The 19,697-nt window shown below is 41.4% G+C and overlaps 1 protein-coding gene across 2 annotated transcripts in view; it reads left to right on the top strand.

The window, feature by feature from the left end:
• Positions 1–12,829: 12,829 nt before the first annotated feature.
• The window catches only part of LOC118386428 (DNA-binding protein SATB2-like), a 114,495-nt gene continuing 107,627 nt past the window's right edge, over positions 12,830–19,697 (top strand). The window contains exons 1-2 of one of the 2 annotated variants that reach the window (XM_052522869.1): positions 12,830–12,953; positions 13,058–13,615. The gene's annotated coding sequence lies outside the window, so the exon portion shown is untranslated. Of the gene's footprint in view, positions 13,616–19,697 lie in introns of both variants that reach the window. The other variant, XM_052522870.1, reaches the window with a different exon arrangement.

The following is a 19,697-nucleotide window of genomic DNA, read 5'->3' as shown; positions in this document are numbered from 1 at the left end:
GTCTGATGAAACTCATGGTAAGAAGACTTCAACATCTACATGCATCAGGGCAACCGAACTTCACACCAAAACAATGTAGTATGATATAACTGCTGAGCCTGAAGTTTATTTTCCCAGAATTCAAGGCTTCCTGTTTGAGTGCTCATTGGTGAGAGATACTCATGTGAGCTCTGAGTCAAAGCCACCAATATTGATGGGTAAAGCGATAAATGTGCGTGTGTGAGCGCATGTGTGTGTGTGCTTACTTACTTATGTGCCTACGAACGTGCGTGTGCATGTGCGATCGTGCATCAGTGTATATGTTTGATGTTGGACCTGTGTGTTGATTAGTTAGAAATGTGTTTGATGTTCTGTCTGCTTGACTTAGTGAGGTGGACTTCAAACCCTATCAGCTTGCCTTTGACGACTCTCAAATGGCTGCAGCATCAGTAGCTATAAAATGGTCACCCTCCAAGCCTCTCCTTCATTGATGAACAGATAAGATTTCGTTCTCTCTCCTTCTCTCTCCCCTTCTCTCTCTCCTCTCTCTCCCCTCTCTCCTTCTTTTTTTCTCTCTCTCTCCTCTCCCCATCTCTCTCACCCTCTCTTTCTCTCTTCCCTCTCTTTCCCCACCTCTCTCCCCTCTCTCGCTCTTTCTCTATCTCGTTCCCCTCTCTCCCCACCTCTCTCTCTCTCCCCCCGCTCCACCTCTCTCTCCCTCTCTCCTTCTCTCTTTCTTCCCTACCTACCTCCTTACTCACATGAATAGTTGTACTTAGGTTGAATATAGGGCTAGTATTCAACCATATCTGTTTCCATGTGCTCTAACCATATGCTTGACGTCCCCTTTTAGGCGTTGGGTCAGAGGATAAATGTGTGACAACGGTGTTGGTGTTGGAAAAACAGTGTTTTCAGCTGAGCTTACACCTCCCCGATGCTTTAATCTAACTGTAGGTTAAAGAGACAGGATGGAAATTGAGTTAGACTTGTAGCCATACATCCTGTTCCAATATCTAAACACCCTATACCCTCAACAACCAGTGGACCTGTCATTTTGCTGTTGTGCCCCTCATATACACCCATTAAAGACCGCTAACTTATTTCAGATATTAAAATGTCAAGCAAACACCATTCCATAATTAAACAATAAGGAATGAGGGCTGTTCTTATGCACGACGCAACGTGAAGTGCCTGGATACAGCCCTTAGCCGTGATATAATGGCCATATACCACAAACCCCCGAGGGTTTGTGGTATATGCTATTATAAACTGGTTACCAATGTAATTAGAGCAGTAAAAATAAATGTTTTGTCATACCCGTGGTATATGGTCTGATATACCATGCCTGTCAGCCAATCAACATTCAGGGCTCAAACCACCCAGTTTATAATGTGCATAATAAACTTCCTGTTGAGTCCTTCATTGAGCTATAACATGCTCATCAAGATGACTAAGTCACTCAGTTTTCCATTTGAATAATTGTTTGTCTCAATTTCTAGATGTTCAAGAATAGAGCTTTGCCCAGTCTGATATTCCATGATTTCTCCTCTTGTTTTCAGGTAAAGGCTTATCATACATCCCATAGGGAGTAATATGAAGGATGGTGTACAATTATTGACAATAATGCACATCTGGCATGGTGTCCTTCTGGAGGACAATCCATGTAGCGGGTCAAATGATTCCTGGCCCAAACATTGTGCACGCGCTCCATCCATCATTACTCGACCTCCGCTGTTTGTTCTTAATTTAAGTGGGCCGATCAAATTATGGAAGCTCGCGAGCCCCTCCTACCTCCACCTCTTTCAAACACGAATAGATTTCTTGGGGGTGTGTGTTTATGTTATCATTTGTAAATCTTACCAGAAGTGGACCATGAGGCACAAGGGGTAGCCTAACTCATATACAGTTTAATGAAGTATTTACAGATCATTCCAACTGTCAAATACTTCGGCCCAATGACACAGTGCAGAGTGCTGACGATAACAACTCGCTTTCTCCCTCCCTAACTTTCTCTCTCTGCGTCTTAGGTCAGACGGATTTTATTTCAGGTAAAAACGTATTCAGAGAAGAAAAAAAAGGTGACGAGGGTGCCAGGTTCATGGCATTTAGTTTAAGGAAAAACAATCCTCTTTGTTGCATGTCGTAGCTCCCAAGGACTCAATTTCCAAACAGGTATTAGAAGATTACTGTTTTTCTTGATAAACGCAATTTGCACGAAAAGTTAAAACTTCTTTAGTTCATATTATTCTAAAGTTCATATTATCATATTATCTAAAGTAGTGAGATATTGAAGTGAGCATCAAAGTGCGTATTTCCGGATAGGATATCTCATTTTCATTTTAGGCCTACTGCCCAGTAAAACTGATTCCAGCATACCTTGCTGACGTTTTTAATGTGTCCAACATGGGCTTTATGTTTGTCTGCCATCCTTCAACCTTTTTCACAATGAATAGCTGAACCAAAACGTACATAGAATATCGAACATGCACAAAGGGAATACGAACACTTATCATTTGTCTTACTTTCATAAGCATATACGTGTTTTTCTTGAAAATGCACGACTGATTTCATTTTAATATTGTCTGTGAAGTTATTCAATTGCTTTGCCAAATATTATATTAATAATAGTGATACTAATAGCATATTAGTGATAATAATTATAATAATAGGCTAATAATAATAATATTAGGTGTATTAGGTGTTTGTTTAAAAATATATAAGTAATATGATTATTGTGGCAGATGTTTGTGTGTATATAGCACATTTTATGTTTAGGTTTTCAATATATATCACAAACTGTTTCTGCATATTGCAAAAACATTCAGGTGCCATTAGTTTAGATTTTCAAAAGAGGAAGAACAACAAAGTAGCTCAGCACACAAACTTTCACAGGCATAAATTTAAGACACTAACCAACCACAGAGAGATGACTGACTATCAGTTTAAAAGGAAAACAGGAAGGTCCTACCTGCTGAGTAAACAGAACATTTGGGATGTTATCGACCATCTCTAGTATTAATAGGCCTATACAGTCACGAGTAGCTCATGTAATCCTACTGACAGCAGCGCTGTAGCACACAGGGCGATTAGCGGGGAAAAAATGATTCGGGGCAATAATGGACTCTGAGTCATGACCTTTGTATGGAAGCAATTTAGACTGGGGCTGAAGGTGCGCTCCAACTGCCGCTCCGTCTCTTAGAATGTCGATTAAAAGACACATTAATCCTAACCGGCAACGAGATACATCCTTTAAAAACAAGCCATTAGGCGCGCCTCAAATTCACTCAGAACCTCGCGGATCACTTGAACCAGAACATTAAGTTGCACTGTAAGGTTCACTCGTACGCCAACCGGCAACCACAAAATATAGTTTGAGTTGTTTGATATTGTCGACATATGGCCTTTATATTTTGGTAGTTTAAGATAGAAAGGTATCCTAATATTCTTCGGGTGAAGACTACATATTTATGTTTGTGGATGGTGTTAGATGGGCTATAATCGGTGTTGAACAAGATTGGCAATGGATTTGAATGCAATGTTTATGAATTGATCATATCTGTCGACAAGCCACCAAAGGGACTATTGTTGTGCAAATATAGAGTCCAAAAATGGTGTGACCACAAGTGATACTGTAAAGATATGTGCGTTCCCACTCCCAACTTGAATCATGGCCATGACATGTCCTTATATATACATTAATTAAGATTAATTGACGTAGGTGACGAATCTGGTGAAATAAATCGGTGTTCTGCAAAATATGTAGGCTATTTATTTTTGTTCGATTTAGTTTAATTGTCTGTTTTCTGTTTTAACGTCAGCCATTCATTTCGCGTTAGTCTCCTTCCTCTCTAATTATGGGTGATATAAGCCATGGTTCATTGAGCAGTTACATTTTCGTTAAAGCGAAGGTTTACATTGCTTAGACCTTTTACTGAATACTGAGCCATTTTACGTGAATTAAATTAAGACTATTTTTTCAGGAATTATTTTATTATAATTATTGTTACTATTATTATTAATATTAATAGTTCTATATAATTTAGTTGTGGTTGATGTTATTATCTATAGGTGAATTAAATTATTATAATTATTAGGCTAATGCTTTTTTTTACTAGCCTATTTGCCTTTGCTCTCCGTATCACGTCTTAGCACTGAGAATATACTCCTTCAAATTCCACAATGTTAAAGGAATGTGTGGTCACAGATGCAGCGTATAGTAAATGACCACGTTGGTGTTTGTGACAGCATGGAGCGGTGCTGCCGTGGCCCTCCCGACGATTTGAATTCGCTAGTAAAGGTTTCCTGCCTTGGCCTGTGGCTTCGGGCACAGTTCTCTGGCCACACCATGACTTATACTTTGGCCAGTGGACCATTACAATATTTATCGTTAAAGTTCGAAAAAAATAACATTAACTATAGGTTTATCCTTTTGGTTTAAAACCTGTCATATACAGTGCATTCGTTAAGTATTCACAATCCTTGACTTATCCACATTTTGTTACATTACAGCCTTATTCTAAAATGGATTAAATTGTCCCCCCCCCCCCATCAATCTACACACAATACCCCCATAATGACAAAGCAAACACAAGTTTTAGATATTTTTAAAATATATATTAAAAATAAAAAACTGAAATATCACATTTACATAAGAATTCAGACCCTTTATTCTGTACTTTGTTGAAGCACCTTTGGCACTGATTACAGCCTCAAGTATTTTTGGGTATGACGCTACAAGCTTGGCACACCTGTATTTGGGGTGTTTCTCCCATTATTCTCTGCAGATCCTCTGAAGCTCTGTTAGGTTTGGATGGGGAGTGTCGCTGCACAGCTATTTTCAAGTCTCTCCAGAGATGTTCGATCAGGTTCAAGTCCGGTCTCTGGCTGTGCCACTCAAGGACATTCAGAGACTTGTCCAAAAGCCACTCTTGTGTTGTCTTGACTGTGTGCTTAGGGTTGTTGTCCTGTTGGAAGGTCAACCGTCGCCCCAGTCTGAGATCCTGAGTGCTCTAGAGCAGGTTTTTCATCAAGGATCTCTGTACTTTGCTCTGTTCATCTTTCCCTCGATCCTGACTAGTCTCCCAGTCCCTGCCGCTGAAAAACATCCCCACAGCATGATGCTGCCACCACCATGTTTCATCGTAGGGATAGTGCCAGGTTTCCTCCAGATGTGACACTTGGCATTCAGGCCAAAGAGTTCAATCTTGGTTTCATCAGACCAGAGAATCTTGTTTCTCATGGTCTGAGAGTCCTTTATGTGCCTTTTGGCAAACTCCAAGTGGGCTGTCATGTGCCTTTTACTGAGGAGTGGCTTCTGTCTGGCCACTCTACCATAAAGGCCTGATTGGTGGAGTGCTGCAGAGATGGTTGTCCTTCTGGAAGGTTCTCCCATCTCCACAGAGGAACTCTGGAGTTCTGTCAGAGTGACCATTGGGTTCTTGGTCACCTCCCTGACCAAGGTCCTTCTCCCCCGATTGCTCAGTTTGGCCGGGCGGCCAGTTCTAGGAAGAATCTTGGTGGTTCCAAACTTCTTTCATTTCAGAATGATGGAGGCCCCTGTGTTCTTCAATGCTGCAGAAATGTTTTGGTGCCCTTCCCCAGATCTGTGCCTCGACACAATCCTGTCTCGGATCTCTACGCACAATTCCTTTGACCTTATGGCTTGGTTTTTGCTCTGACATTCAATTTCAAATGTGGGACCTTATATAGACAGGTGTGTGCCTTTCCAAATCATGTCCAATCAATTGAATTTCCCACAGGGTGGACTCCAATCAAGTTGTAGAAACTTCTCAAAGATGATCATTGGAAAGAGGATTCACCTGAGCTCCATTTCAAGTCTCCAAGCAAAGAGTCTGAATACTTATGTAAATGTCATATTTCAGTTGTTTGTGTTTTATACATTTGCAAGCGTTTCTAAAAACATTATTTTTACATTGTAATTATAGGTTATTGTGTGTAGATTGATGATGGAAAAAAAACAATTTAATCCATTTTAGAATAAGGCTGTAATGTAACAAAATGTGAAAAAGTCAAGGGATCTGAATAGTTTAAATGCATTGTAAACCAGACTGAGCCTTCGTTTATTGGTTATAACTGTTTGAAGTAACCTGCATACATACCGTACCAGTCAAAAATTTGGACACACCTACTCATTTTATTTGTACTATTTTCTACATTGTAGAATACTAGTGAAGACATCAAAACTATGAAATAACACATATGGAATCATGTAATAACCAAACAAGTGTTAAACAAATCAAATTATATTTGATATATGAGGTTCTTCAAAGTAGCCACCCTTTGCCTTGATGACTGACAGCTTTCCACACCCTTGGCGTTCTCTCAACCAGCTTCATGTGGTAGTCACCTAGAATGCATTTCAATTAACAGGTGTGGCTTGTTAAAAGTACATTTGTGGAATTTCTTTCCTTCTTAATGCATTTGAGCCAATCAATTGTTTTGTGACAAGGTAGGGGTGCTATACAGAAGGTAGCCACATTTGGTTAAAGACCAAGTCCAAGTTATGGCAAGAACAACTCAAATAATATAACTGACAGTCCATCATTACTTTAAGACAATGAAGGTCAGTCAATCTGGAAAATGTCACAAACTTTCAAAGTTTCTTCAAGTGCAGTTGCAAAAAACATCAAGCGCTATGATGAAACTGTCTCTCATGAGGACCACCACAGGAAACGAAGACCCAGAGTTACCTCTGCTGCAGAGGATGTTCATTAGAGTTAGCTGCACCTCAGATTGCAGCAGATTGCATGCTTCACAGAGTTCAAGTAACAGACACATCTCAACATCAACTGTTCAGAGTAGACTGCGTGAATCAGGCCTTCATGGTTGAATTGCTGCAAAGAAACCACTACAAGAGGACAACAATAATATGAAGAGACTTGCTTGGGCCAAGAAACACGAGCAATGGACATCAGACCGGTGGAAATCTGTCCTTCAGTCTGATGAGTCCAAATTTGAGATCTTTGGTTCCAACCGCTGTGTCTTTGTGGGATGCAGAGTAGGTGAACGGATTATCTCTGCATGTGTGGTTCCCACCGTGAAGAATGGAGGAGGTGGTGTGATGGTGTGGGGGTCATTTGCTAGGAACACTGTCTGTGATTTATTTAGAATTCATGGCACACTTAACCAGCATGGCTACCACAGCATTCTGCAGCGATAAACCATCCCATCTGGTTTGCACTTAGTGGGACTATCATGATTTTCTACAGGACAATGACTGAAAACATACTGTGTAAGTGCAACTTGACCAAGAAGGAGAGTGATGGAGTGCTGGGTCAGATGACTTGGCCTCCACAATCACCCAACCTCAACCCAATTGAGATGGTTTGGGATGAATTGGACCGCAGAGTGAAGGAAAAGCAGCCAACAAGTGCTCAGCATATGTGGGAACTCCTTCAAGGCTGTTTGAAAAGCATTCCAGGTGAAGCTGGTTGAGAGAATGCCAAGAATGTGCAAAGTGGTCATCAAGGCAAAGGGTGGCTACTTTGAAGAATCTAACATCTAAAATATATTTAGATTAGTTTAACACTTTTTGGTTAGTACATGATTCCATATGTGTTATTTCATAGTTGTGATGTCTTCACTAGTATTCTACAATGTAGAAAATAGTGAGAAAAAAAAACTTGAATTAGTAGGTGCGTCCAAACTTTTGACTGGAACTGTATATACAGGTTTAGTCACATATAATACATGCATTTACTAAATATATATATATATTTAGTAAATGCATGTATTGTATATGCCTAATAATTGATAGGCTAAATATCACAACAAAAAATCGTAGTATTTTATTAGTTTGTATGTTTGACAGAAACAGTAGGCCTTCCACCTCCAAGAAATGTCAATATCAAGTGTTCGTTTGGGAATAGGGAATATTCTATGCAGAAATTGTTTCTATATTTTTTCTATTTCTATTTCGAGAACTTGTGGAAACCATTATGTTGCTATTCCGTAGACTTCCACACAGTGGTGCTATTTCTACATGAAGTGGCAGGTTTTGTCATGCTGTCAATATATACTGAGCAAATGAGACCAATGAAAAACAGATGAACCGGTAGCCGAGGCCAGTGGTTCCCAAACTGTGGGTCGCGCCCCCCCAAAAACCAATTAATAATAATATATATATATATATATTTTTTTAAGGAACTCAGTCTGGCTTTAAACTTACTCTTGAAACTTGTAATAGTTGAATGCACGTGGTGCGGGATGTTCCCCAATGCTGGCAGGGGGGCCGAGTAAATGAGTAAAAAAGTTTGGGAACCCCTGGCTATTTGAAAGTACTTTCTGAAATTATTTTAAAATGAAATTTTGGTGACACTTTTTCATTCCCCTGTGTTGTTGTCCTGTAGCATAGAGGCTTCACCAATTGTCCAAAGCTACACACACAACACAGTCATAACGGTGGTATTAAATCACATCATGGCTGACATACACCAGCTTTGTGCCGGAGGTCTGCGTCAAATCACCATATGATTTCCTATCAATTCCCAGCATGGGCTTCGATGGGGAAGTAAATAAAATACTGTCATTCTTATGTTGGGGCTGTAGTGACGCAGTGGGCACCGAGGGGCTTAGAATCTAGATACTGTATCATCCAGTGACTAGCCTAGCCTACTCAGTCTCCGTCAGCCAGTACAAGAGGCTCGTTGGAGCCTGGTCATTCGTTGCATTTAGACCTTCCATCAGAAATACCGCTCCCTTCGCATCCCAATTAAATTAAATCGATGATTTTTGTGGGTCTGTTTGTCTCGCCCCCAAAAAAAAAATCTAGACAGACCTGTTTCAATTTACCTGGGGATGCTGTGTGCTCAATTACTTCTAACTGCTTCATAATTACTGTCATGTTTTACGAAAGCTTTAGGGATATTTCATGATTTAAATAATGTAAAAGCTTCTTTCGGTTTGTTTTCTATTGGGGCTATTGTCGAGATCAATTTTTCATTGTTTCACGGCATTCGGAAGTTTCACGCTTGTTTGAGCTCATGTGCAAGACACACTGCTACTACTGCCTTTCAACAGACGTATTATTTTAGATAACCAGTTTCCCAAGAAATGGAAAACAGTGAAGTGGAGTAAGTGCAGGAGAGATGCAAAGGAGTCACTAAGCAGTGTTAAATTATTTAAAAAGACCCGAATAGACAAGAAATAGCTGCTTTGCCAGGGGAAGTGAAATGCACATCAAGTTATCAAAACATTTATTTGAAAAATACCACAGGATAAAACGAATGTGTCTACTTCATTTCATCTGCCTTTAGGTGAAGCGTTGAAATGAATGCGCGCAGCAAGCAGCTTTGTAATAGGCTACATCCAATAGCCAGGTTGCATGACAAGCGCCTTGCGTATAGCAATTCAACTAAGACGACGGTTGTCGTTTAATAGGCAGCCTAATACTCTTTTTGTAATATTCAAATATGTAGTGTAAATAATAAGACATATTTCGTGTCAGACAAAAATAGCAATATATTTATAAGAATAGTAGGCCTATAGGCTATCAATAATCATATTTGAGGATAATAGATAACAAATCTATACTTAAATCACATTTTATACCCCTTAAATTCGAAATTCATTTAAAGTATTCTCGATAACACTTGTTTATTTCACTTGTAAGGAAGGACATTGGCGTTTTGATTGCCTGTTCTTCGAGACATTTTAAATTACGTGTCTCTATAGTTTAGTGGCGCATAAATCATTTTTTATCCTTGTGACAAAATTCACACAGATTGCTTTGTAAAAGTGACACGTCGAGCCAAGGCCATTCTGTCAGGAGCCACAAACACGTCCATTTACACGTCTCGTTTTCACGTATAAATTAAGACTACCTATAATTTTCGATTTGAAAAGGGGACATTTTTAGGTTAAGTTAAAACCATTGGTCTAACAAATTACATATTTGCCGAGGTCACGTCGGCCACAGTCTAGCTTTAGGGCCATCTTTAAAACACCACCGGTTCTTTATATAAGCTGAGGTTGGGCATTTCACGACCCAAAATGTTCTCATTGAGAAAAAAATATATTTTAAAGATCACTTCAGAAAATGAACCAGGCATTTTACGCACGTGTTAGATATTTTAATTATACCACCCCTTTACCACTTACGCTTCGTGCACACCGGTTGTGTAGAGTGTAGGCCTATGCCTTCCGGCACTCCACATTGCTGCTACTCATCTGTCGTACTTGGAATGAAGTGGTGTGGGCCTGCGTGCAGTGTGTCACAGGCGTTGGATTTTTTTCAACTTGTGTGTTGCTTGCTTTTCAGTGCCGTAGGCCTACCAGTATTAAACCACCGAAGAAGTTGCTCACGTGTAGCATGATTATTTTTGTCGTGATGCAACGCATGGATTGTGAAGAGTATGTCAAATGTATAATTCCAAACCAAAAATGTGCACATGGCGTGCAGCGCCCAACTCGTTAGCGCAAACACACACGATTCAATAGCATGGCATGTTTTAAAACCTTCATTAAACTAGGCAAGTCAGTTAAGAACACATTTTTATTTTCAATGACAGCCTACTGGGGAACAGTGAGTTTAACTGCCTTGTTCAGGGGCAGAACGACATATGTTTACCTTGTCAGCTCGGGGATTCGATCTTGCAACCTTTCGGTTACTAGTCCAATGCCTCTAGGCTACCTGACGCAAATGTTTGCCTCCCCCAAAGACATATGTTGATTAATTGGTTTATAATACTTTTACAAATCAATTATAAGGTATTGTCTGGCCAAAAATTGTTGTTCGTTCCAAGAATCGATTTGAGAAACCTTTATGCACAGACCAGACGCTCGTCTCTCGCCTACGCACTGCTACATCATCATCATAATCATATTTAATATTATTGACGAATGAGCTACGCGCATTGGCCGGCGTTCCGCCACTGTCCCCTCTCACGAACCCCAGCGCGTATCTCGTGTATTCTGCACCCAGAACACTGCGATCAGCAGAACGGTTCCAAACCGCCAATGGTCGACCTTTTCGAGCTGTTATTGAACTTTCATTACGATGTTCCAAACCAGGTAAGGTTCTGCGGCCGCACTCACTTCTGGGCTATGCTGGTAAATATTACATTGAAACATGTAGTGTCCTTCTGTAGCTCAGTTGGTAGAGCATGGCGCTTGTAACGCCAGGGTAGTGGGTTCGATTCCCGGGACCACCCATACGTAGAATGTATGCACACATGACTGTAAGTCGCTTTGGATAAAAGCGTCAGCTAAATGGCATATATTATGTATAGAGTTTTATTGATGTGACTTATGGAGAGTTTTTGACAAAGGGTGTCGTTAACAATTTGACTTGGCAAAGAGCGTTGTTAACACTGTGACCGAAAAACGATACGATTCCAAGGTTCCCTCTCTGACACTTTAAATCAAGTTATATCAGTCTTGCGTTCATTCTCGACATTCTCTATACGATTATTTAATCGGTTTTGTCTGAGATTGGACATCGTGATGTTTGCTACCAATGGGCCTCCACTTAAAAAACAAATATGATCCAAGTGTTTTTACAACATTTATCATCTCCAGAGACTGTTCCGTGGATTCCGTAAAGCAAATGGCAATTGTTAGCATATATCATGCCTTACAAAACACTGCAAACAGTAATAGAATGGCCAAAAGTATAGTCAGTTATTCAGGAGGCTAAACTATGCATCTCGAAGGCATAAGTAGCGTCGTGTGGCCGGTCCTCACATGTACTGATGCCCATCAATGTGATGTATCACACTGTCTTTGCGAGGTTTTGGGGTCGGTTGCAGGGAAATGGGCATGTCCCAGTCATCAAATATTTTACAAATGTTCCAAAGTTTTGACCGTGTTAATTAACACCAAAACTATATATATATATTGGTTTGTTTGTTGCGCATGCATGCTCCTATGGCCAACACATGATAGTATTCATTAAAATACATATAATATCCAATTTAATCTGAAGGATTTGAATCTTGACCCACAGGACACAGATGTCAATTCAAGGTCTATTCCACGTTGGTTCAACGAAATTACGTGGGAACAACGTTGATTCAATCAGTGTGTGCCAAGGTGGGCAATGAGACAGAAAGTTAAGGCAGACAGCAAAGGTAACCCTTCCATAGTACCAGGCTGCCAACCATGAAGCGGCATATACGTTTTTCATCACCATCACACCGTGTGCTATTGAAACTCACCTTAAACATATCAGAGTCTGAAACATAAAACACAGCTTATCAAATATTCAGGACAGACTGTTTTGTGTCGCTCTCTCGTCGAGGTCGTCCTGACTTTAGCACATAAACGAGAGGGCCACACAAAACAATTTGGCCTCATTGTGTATTAAAAGCCAGTGACATCTGTCTGTCTATCAAGAATGTGGTTTATTATTAACTGGTTTCACCTGACACTCCTGTTGTATTTACACAAGACATCTAATAAAACAGACGGGCAGAGGCAGGGACGGCTATTTAGTCCACGTTTATTAGACTACTGATATCGTTGTTGAGCATGGACTTAAACCTCACCCTTTTGTATATCATCTGCCTGCCAATCTACTCTGATGATAGTTCATTGTTGTTAATTATCAGTAATGACATCATTTGTATCTGACACAGGCACACATTGTTTCAGAAATCAAATATATGTGAATGGCAATGGCGCACAGTCTCGCCAAAACTGATGTTTGGAAGGAAAAAGACAAATAAGTGCAAAATATTCTGACTTATATTAGTTGGATTTAAGCAAAACACCAAGGAAGGAATAGGCCAAATGACTTTTGATGCCTCCTCCCCTCTCCCCTGCGCTCGCTTCCGTCTCTCCACGCCTCTCGTCTCCCTCTTCCATGAACCAGCCTGTCAGTTAGCGCGCCGGTTGACACGGGACTGATTGAACGTGACACAATCAGATTGCTCTCCGCGAAACTGTAACCGTTTGGCGTATATCAAGTTTTCTTCAGTTCAAACATTATCTGTGTCGCAAACACTGTGATTTCGGTAAATTGTTATTTTATTTGAGGAACATGGTTGTTTTGCCTGTTGTTACAATTTTTCTGGTTATGATGCGTTTTGTGTTTTCCTTGTTCCCGCTGGTGAAGCAGCCACGAGTTCAAAGGAGTGCAGATTTGTGCCTCAGCCTTTTCTAACCGGTGACGACTGAAACGAAGTGCGATCAAACGACTCCAGCTGTGCCCATTGACGAAGTCCTCTGCGCCGCGACACGCAGCGGCTCGAGCTCCAGCAGGATTTAGCGCTCAAGCCAGCCTCCTCGACGCACTGGTCTGGTGCGAAAGAGACACTTTTCTCTCTCTGTCTCTCTGTCTCTCTGTCTCTCTGTCTCTCTGTCTCTCTCTCTCTCTCTCTCTCTCTCTCTCTCTCTCTCTCTCTCTCTCTCTCTCTCTCTCTCTCTCTCTCTCTCTCTCTCTCTCACACACACACAGACAATAAACCAACATAGTCTCCCCTTGTCACCCATCCTCCCCTTTCTCTCGGACTCGCTCACATCCAGCGCCCCGAGAACGAAGTTGTGTCCAGCGCACCGACCTTAGCCGATTTCCGCCCGTCGTTGATCCGACGCAGCCCAACCCTGGATTCAATACTTTTAATCAATGGACAGAGCCTCCTCAACGGCCAGCAGAGGTACAGACACGCCATAAGCAGTGAGTACAAGTCAGAGGTGTTCCACAATATAAGCCATAATGCTGTATATATTTTCGGACCAGACATGAGCAGCAGCTGTGTTATGCAGTAATGCAATTGATTATGATAAAGAGAAATCACGTGTTGCGCTCTGGTGTAAAAAGCCAATCTGGGGTTTGTTATCAAATTGCTAAAATGATCGATAGGCTAAACTATTGGCTTAAAAGTTTCAATTGAATTATTAATAGGTCTATAAACGATATCTATAGCATATCTCCAATTCTCCCAAAGTTGTTTATGGGGAGTTTTTCGGAGACTTAATCCATATAACAATCTATTTGGTCACATATTTCATCACCAGACTAAACGATCTAAACGATTATTATAATCATTATAATTAATTACAATTAATTATAATTAATTATTAGTATTATTAGTAACCTATTATATTAATAGTCCAATGTAATAATATGATGACAATTATTATGTTGGCCTATAGCCGACTGATAAATGATAGTATGATTACTAACTATAACAATTCATGATTATCAAGCAATTTCTATAATAATGATTTCACATATGCCGACATACTGTATGTAGCCTATCATTCTGTTTCATCTGATTGATGTGACTCGTGCATAAGAAAGGTCAGACGAATGTCCCTATGGTAGACGAGGGGAAAACGAGGAATACACTTCTAGCTATGCATGCAGTCTTTATTTTTTAAAAATATATTATTATTTCACCTTTATTTAACCAGGTAGGCTAGTTGAGAACAAGTTCACATTTACAACTGCGACCTGGCCAAGCCCAAGACAGCTTCTTTTTTTACGTTTGACTACACTTTTTACATGTAGGATTGTGCTCATTTTCAGCTCGTGAAACGGCATGCCTCTTCATTGTCAAAGTGAAAACAGTTATTTTGATAACTCCATGGTTGTTATAAGGTGTGATGTTTATCAATCAAATATAGATTATGTAAAACACAAATTGCATTTTCTTTCAGTGCTGCCCCTCGTTGGAATAGTTTAAAATCTAGGCTATTCAGTGTTCCTGAGAGTGTATGAATAGAAACACCACGTTTAGAGTAGAGTTGGTCCTGTAATGCCACAATACACAAAGGTTCACCTTCCTTATTGTTATGTCTCCATCGAGTAAACGCTTTCAAATGACAAATCATTCATTCATTCTCCTGCATAGGCCGGGTTGCACGTGCTATTTTAGCGTATTTTGTGTTTTGAATAACATCCTGAATAAAGTTTTAGGCCTGATTTTGCGATGAGGTTTTATGGTGTTTATGGTGATTCATATGGTGAACCTTTTTGCCCCAAAAAGATAATCGTTTGAGTGAATAATTCATCAATTCACCAAAGGACTAGGTTAGGAGACATGCGCTGCTCCTGCGAACGTGTGTTTGTCCCAAAATGGAACATATTTCTTTATATTTGTGTGTGTGTGTGTGTGTGTGTGTGTGTGTGTGTGTGTGTGTGTGTGTGTGTGTGTGTGTGTGTGTGTGTGTGTGTGTGTGTGTGTGTGTGTGTGTGTGTGTGTGTGTGTGTGTGTGTGTGTGTGTGTGTGTGTGTGTGCTTATTTAGGTTGTCTTTTTCCTTTGACTAATATGTAACCTTATTGAAAATTTGGACTTAACTGTTGTCTTAGGAAAATCACATAATGTAGCCTACTTTGTGAAACTGCGTCATGATTAGCATTTTCTTAGAACTGTCTTGTTGAACTTTTTAATGACTGAATGACTGAGCCATTACTGTTTGAAAGGTGTCAGTTGAGTTATAAATTAACAGACAAGTTTTTAATTTAGAATTACGTGAATTTCCACTCATGGAGTTAATGAAAAGGTACATATTAACTAAATCATTCATCAAATTATGTAGTCTTTATGTAGCGAATTAGTTTTGTTGTCAATTGTTGGACATTAGCCTATATTATTGTAAACCTATATGAAATATAATGACATGTATTCTAATGAATTAATATCATATTTTAGGCCTATAATAATACGATCATGTGTCTTCTAAGCATCCTAATTAAAAGCTATATGCCAAAACGCGTTGGTAGGCTATTGAATAATAAACAGACACTTTCTATTGATCTGCTATTCCTCAAAAAGTGGCCGAATAATTTTCACATTTCTAATTTGCTCTCCTCACCCTAGTTAGACTGCGAGGCAGCTACGGAAGCCTAAACAGTTTCCTCTTCACCCCAATAGAACATTTCGTCACTTGTCTAACTGTATAGGTCATTCCTTAAACTATAGCGTTCATACAAAGTCATGCATACTATTTGTTAGATTTAAATCTTATCATGTATGGATTGATTAGTGGCTAATAGGCACGTAATGGTATGGGAATATATATTTTATTACCTGTAGAATATTCCACATAGCTACTTCGATCTCATCTGGTATTAGGCATAGCATACTTTCACCGATTTCAACAGCTCCATACCGCCAATACTAATGAGAAGAGCATGGACCTATAGACTGATAATGAGCTTTATGCAACAAAGTTATGAATCCCATACGGCATCAGTGACCGTGGAGGTAGGCTAGTCTGTCTCTCATTTTCACAGAGGGGGTCGTCTGATCCTTTCCTTAACAGGCCTCTCCCTAGGCCTACACATCTCTCTCATGCACAGACCAATTATGCTCGTTTTTTTCTTCTGTGAGACATCGTCAATAGGAGGCCACGGGCAACCAAACAGGCAAGTAAGTCAGGAAGCGGCCTTAAACGCAAATGTTGCCAATACAATTATAAGGTCTACGTTTCCTCTTGCAATCAATACGGGTAACATGCGATCAGGGGTTGAAGCGATGCTGCATTTCAGACTAAATGGAAAACAGTCGCTCCCATCATTAAGTCGGGGAGTAGCTCTGGCAAAAACGTTTAGGCCAATTCTAGTACAGTAGAGAGAGAGAGATTAGGTGTATTGTTGACACCAGTCAGTTGGATGGAACCATTCTTTTATTACAATTGTCATCATCGACCATTTTCTCTTTTACATTAACGTGTCTCTTGTATGTTTGAGTAAACAGAGCAGCCCAACAAAGTTATGCGCCAAGCCGAAAGAAACAGGAATTTGTGTCAGCACTTAAAATGTAGACTTTTTTTTTCATTCACACCAGATCTAATTTTGTTTAAAGTTTGCGTATATGTTGAGATTTTGGCACAGAGCTCACATTTTCTCGGCACTAGAAGGAACTGACTTTATAGCGCGCACAAGCGCGTGTCATAACCGAAATAATATATATTTTTTAAATGATGGAAATCCGACTTTTCACCGTGCCTTTTCTCATACCATTACTTGAATTTCGCCTGAGAGTTATGTGAATTCAAAACTATGATTTGTATCACTTCAGGAAATGTTTTTCAACTGTCATTGACCCGGATGCCAACTGACATTTTTTCTTCTTAACTTTGAGTAATTTTGCAGATGCTCTTATCCAGAGCTACTTAACGGAGCAATTAGGGTATGCTCAAGGGCATATCAACAGATTTTTCACCTATTCGGCTCGGGGATTTGAACCAGCTCGGGGATTTAACTTTTCGGTTACAGACCCAACGCTTTTTAGTGCAAGGCTACGTGCTGCCTTATTTAAGATGCACATCATCATCAAAGGGCATCATCCGCCAATTTGAATATTTGAAATCATAGCGATTTAAGAGAAAGTATTCCCGACTTAACTTTCTCTCCCCAGCAATACTGTAGGCCTATCTACATTTATTTAAATAATCACAGCCAACTTGATAATGAATGTGGCTGTTTTGGGGGAATGCTATACACAAGAGTCAATAATTCAGCTGCGTAATGAAATACTCAAATGTGTCAAGATTGCATCAAAAGCAATACGCTAAAAATGAGACTTGTCAAAGAGACTTGTCACCGCTGCATTTTTGCCATATCCCTTCATCCCATCTTCCTCCCTCCTCCCGTACCTTCATCCCATCTTCCTCCCTCCTCCCTTCCCTTCATCCCATCTTCCTCCCTCCTCCCTTACCTTCATCCCATCTTCCTCCCTCCTCCCTTCCCTTCATCCCATCTTCCTCCCTCCTCCCTTCCCTTCATCCCATCTTCCTCCCTCCTCCCTTCCCTTCATCCCATCTTCCTCCCTCCTCCCTTCCCTTCATCCCATCTTCCTCCCTCCTCCCTTCCCTTCATCCCATCTTCCTCCCTCCTCCCTTACCTTCATCCCATCTTCCTCCCACCTCCCTTCCCTTCATCCCATCTTCCTCCCACCTCCCTTCCCTTCATCCCATCTTCCTCCCTTCCCTTCATCCCATCTTCCATGATTCTTAAATGAAAGACGTTTGGAACCCCCAAGGCAGTTCCTAGAGCTGGCCGCACGGCCAAACTGAACAATCAGTTGAGAAGGGCCTTGGTCAGGGAGGTGACCATGAATCCAATGGTCACTCTGACAGAGCTCTAGAGTTCCTCTTCCTCCCACCTCCCTTCCCTTCATCCCATCTTCCTCCCTCCTCCCTTCCCTTCATCCCATCTTCCTCCCTCCTCCCTTCCCTTCATCCCATCTTCCTCCCTCCTCCCTTCCCTTCATCCCATCTTCCTCCCTCCTCCCTTCCCTTCATCCCATCTTCCTCCCTCCTCCCTTCACTTCATCCCATCTTCCTCCCTCCTCCGTTCCCTTCATCCCATCTTCCTCCCTCCTCCCTTCCCTCCATCCCATCTTCCTCCCTCCTCCCCTTCATCCCATCTTCCTCCCTCCTCCCTTCCCTTCATCCCATCTTCCTCCCTCCTCCCTTCACTTCATCCCATCTTCCTCCCTCCTCCCTCCCCTTCATCCCATCTTCCTCCCTCCTCCCTTCCCTTCATCCCATCTTCCTCCCTCCTCCCTTCACTTCATCCCACCTCCCTCTCTCCATCGGCAAACCCCGCCCTCCATCCCTCCACCCTTCCATCCTCCATCCCTCCACATATCCTGTTCTCTTCTCCTCCTACCCCTGCTCTGTTTTCTCATCTCTCTGTCTATTTTTTCTTGTGTGAACCCAGCAATCTGTGTTCACATATCAAAGGTGTGTCTATGCTATTAAACAGCAGATTAGATATCGGCAGGGATGGCCTATTGGGAAATAAAGGGCATACTAATAACCACTTCAACGTAGTGATCCAAATGGTAGCTTCTAGTCTTCCATCGTGTGTTCGATTCCCGCTGGGAACACCCATACCATAAAATGTATGCACGTGTGACTGTAAGTCGCTTTGGATAGTTATTATGGCATAATATAAATGAATACACTGGACATATAAGTGCTCAACTGTATGTTACTGTAAAGCCTAGAGGGATTGATGGTGTCTAAGCCGCAGCCATTCCTCTTCTGGTGAGTGTGGTGTGATTCTGGTGCGATCCAGGCTGAGGTGGGACTGAGTTGAGTTGGCTTTGGCATGTAGTGTGTGCAAAGCAGCAGCCCTGTTGATGTGGCATGCCTGTTACTGTGTAGATTATCTAGTGGCCGTCACAGCCGTCCACACAGCACACCATATACAGGAGATCAGGACACCGTGGGTGTGAGGCCGCTGCTCCAGTGTCATTGTTGTCATGCGGAAGGCTGAGTTTGTGTGTGTGTCTCTGTTAGTGTGTGTGTGGCATGCGTGCGTGAATGCTTGCGTGTGTGCATGCGTGTGTGTGGTGTGTGGTCCCAGACTGTGTTAGTCAGAAGGCTGACCTAGGGTCCCATGTGTGTGCCTGTGAGTCAGTGTGTGGTCCCTGGAAGTGTCAAAGCAGTCAGCCTGTGTTGTGTGTGGCCTGTGGTTTGCGTGTGTGTGTGTGTGCCCGCATATGTGTGTCTGTTTTCCTGTGTATGTGTATGTGTGCATACACAAAGGGTGGGGTTATAAAGTCCTGCTGTTAACTCTTATCAAATGAGATGTTTATGAGAGAGCTAAACATGTTCGCCAGAAGGGCCCTCTCCCCCTCCAACTCCCCCTCTCTTTCGAACTCTCCCCCTCTCTCTCCAACTCTCCCCCTCTCTCTCCAACTCTCCAACTCTCCCCTTCTCTCTCCAACTCTCCCCCTCTCTCTAACTCTCCCCCTCTCTCTAACTCTCCCCCTCTCTACAACTCCCCCTCTACAAC

Source organism: Oncorhynchus keta, chromosome 7, assembly GCF_023373465.1.
Source record: "Oncorhynchus keta strain PuntledgeMale-10-30-2019 chromosome 7, Oket_V2, whole genome shotgun sequence".
Lineage (NCBI taxonomy): Eukaryota > Metazoa > Chordata > Actinopteri > Salmoniformes > Salmonidae > Oncorhynchus > Oncorhynchus keta.
The sequence above is the reverse complement of the archived record's forward strand: the minus strand, read 5'-3'. Positions and strand labels throughout refer to the sequence as shown.